Source organism: Salvia hispanica, chromosome 6 (assembly GCF_023119035.1).
Source record: "Salvia hispanica cultivar TCC Black 2014 chromosome 6, UniMelb_Shisp_WGS_1.0, whole genome shotgun sequence".
Classification (NCBI taxonomy): domain Eukaryota; kingdom Viridiplantae; phylum Streptophyta; class Magnoliopsida; order Lamiales; family Lamiaceae; genus Salvia; species Salvia hispanica.
The window spans coordinates 40,052,805-40,055,676 of record NC_062970.1 but is presented as its reverse complement, the minus strand read 5'-3'; the positions used below and the strand labels follow the sequence as shown (position 1 = coordinate 40,055,676).

The 2,872-nt window shown below is 38.0% G+C and overlaps 1 long non-coding RNA gene across 1 annotated transcript; it reads left to right on the top strand.

The window, feature by feature from the left end:
- Window positions 1–1,350: 1,350 nt before the first annotated feature.
- Window positions 1,351–2,560, top strand: LOC125191808. The gene is made up of 3 exons (XR_007171252.1): window positions 1,351–1,509; window positions 1,617–1,802; window positions 2,451–2,560. It is a non-coding gene; the product is annotated as an uncharacterized LOC125191808 (long non-coding RNA).
- Window positions 2,561–2,872: the final 312 nt, after the last annotated feature.

The window sequence follows — 2,872 nt, the reverse complement described above, 5'->3', positions numbered from 1 at the left end:
GAGACATAAGGAGACACACGATTATAATATTAAAGGATATTACTTATAACAAAATATATTCGATCAAGGGGACTCGAGAGACTGTTCTTACAAGTTCGACTTATCAGAGTTTAGAAATTTAACAATAAGCGAGCCCTTATCAACGGCACAGCGGAAACAAAAGAACGCGGTTCATGTGTGGAGACATGAACCTCCGAGAGTTTTATTCTTATATAGCTACAAGTCTGCCCTCCACAGCACTTGATCAACCCTTCCACGATCAACCTGCACATTTAGAAATATATGCAGGGCTGAGTACGAAGGTACTCAGTGAACATATTGCCGAAAAAATACACATATACATTTTTTTAAAAAAAATATTGTCAAGCCATTACTACAGTAACACTCAGGGATTTTATTAAAAGACCTGAGCTTACTAAAATATTAACATTTGGGCCCATTTTCCTGTACTTTGCCATATCTGATCATCTTGTGCCGCTGGGATGGTGTTCTTATACGGTCACCTTCCCTGCCCATCATGACAGAGGTATCCTTGTGCCGGGAAGGTGGCCACCTTCCACGGTCACCTTCTCTGCCGTCCGTTCACGGTCAGAGGTATCCCGTGTACACTAGTCCGAGCGGGGACACCACCCTCACTGGGACCCGAATTCGACTTATATATCATCATTCATAATTCACTTGGCCTTAGCCAACAGATAGGCATCATACACAAAACATTTATGGCAAGACAACATCATTAAAATCACGAACATGTGTTCGAGTTTTTCACAAAATATAATTTATATTTTTAGTATAAGAAAGCTCACCTTGGTCGTTTAGTTTCCTTACTTGAATCTTTCGTTCCAACTCGACTTGCGAACGTACCCTTTTGAAAATTTTACAATGAGAAAGTACTAGTTTAGTTTTAAAACTAATCCAATTTAGAATGAAGATAAACCTATTACTAATACTAACATTATTATTATTATTATTATTATTATTATTATTATTATTATTATTATTATTATTATTATTATTCCTTAAGAAATTTCTAAACTTACATTATTGGTTATGATTTCTTTTGTTATTTCCGATTCTGATTAAAATTGGGTTCCATGTCTTAATAGTATTCCACGAGTTATAGCAACTTGGATCATTACTAAATATGTTGCTTAACCATTTACTCTTAGGCCCAGAATATTTAAATTCAAAGTTGGGCTTACTTCCATTATAACTACAAGCCTAAATAATTAAATCTCCCTCTCTCTCTCTCCCTCTCTCTCTCTCTCTCCGCCTTTCTCTACAGATCTCCGTCTCCCCCACTCCGCCGCCGTCGACCTCGGGCCTGCCGTCACGCCACCGCCACCACGGTTCTGCCCCAGCGCCGACGCCGACCCCTTTCTGGATCCGCCATGGCTGAGAGCACGGCGGCTCGCCGTGGCGGCCTCCCTCTCTCCCTCTCTCGGTCCTCCTCCCTTCACCGCCGGCATGCACCGCCTCCGCCACCGAGGTCGTTCTCCGACAGATAGGGTAATCAACCTTCTTCTTGTTCATCTATTTTTTTCCCTCTTTTCCCCCCCTTTTTATTTACCAAGATTTTATTTTTGAAGTTGGAACTTGTAAATTCAAAATTTCAGATTTTAAGGAATGAAAACAGTGGCGAATTTCGGAGCGTGGGCTGTCGATTGTCGGCGACGGAGTGCCGAGTTCGCTGCCGGAAGTCTCTCCGGCAAATTTCTATGTTATTTAAGCTAAGTTCTTAGTGCTCCTTAAAGTCTGCCATTTCTAAGTTCTTGAGAGCCTATAGCAACTAAGTTCTTGAGGTGCTAATTCCATCAGATACTAATTTAGCATTTTGGGACAGAGGCTGTTTTAAGCCTACGTGCAACATGTTTGGATACAAAAATTTGTGTCTTGAGCAGAGACGTCTTTGCCTATGTGTAAAATATTCATGGATGCCAAATTGGGGTTCTACCTATTTGAAATTCTGGCAGAGACATGTTTGGTCTATATGTCATGCTGAAACCTATATGTCATGTTGTGAATATGGGGAGGAAAGTAAGGATTTTTGGTACTCACCTTGTTGTGATGTGGAAAAAAGAAGGATTTGTTGTTAGCTGGATTTTCTTCTATGTAAACGTCCTTTTCTTGGAAGGATTCTTGTTGCCTTTGTTGCCTTTTTAGAGGTGAATATTTTGGTTTGTGAAAGAGTGTGGCAGTGAAAGTGACGGTATATATGTGTAAGGAAGCCAAGTTGGCTGACATTCTTCTGCCAGTATATTTTTTTGTCAGGAGAGTTATGATTCTCCTGCCATATCAATAAATGCAACATTAAATGTTGCTGAAAAGATGATCATCTAGGATCCGGCTCTTCTTTTTTTTTCTTTTTTTTCTTTTTTTACATAATGTATTTGTATTAATAATGATTTAGAATCTTGGTTTACTCATCTATTTGAATTGTTTTGGTGTAGGAAAAACCGGTCCAAGTTCGTGGCTGCTCTCGTTGATTTACCCGCCTTCTTCGAACATTCGATGTATAAATTAAACTTTTGTTGGATGTATCGGACATTAAAATTTTGGTTTTGGGATCCTATTTGTCTAATTAAACTTATTATATTTCTACATATATATATATATATGTGTGTGTGTTTATTTATTTGCCTAATGTTGAAAATAAACGACGACGACAATCTATCGTAACTTAGATGTAATCACACAAAATGTCACAAGCAAAAGTATATATAATTAAATTGTTTATGATATTTAAAGTTTATAGTTATATGTATTGATAAAAGAATATGTTTGATAATTGTGTAATGCGAAATTAAAGGTAGAGTTTTATATATATTGATTTGTGATTCGTATAAAGTACAAATGCAGCGGGAGTAGGCGG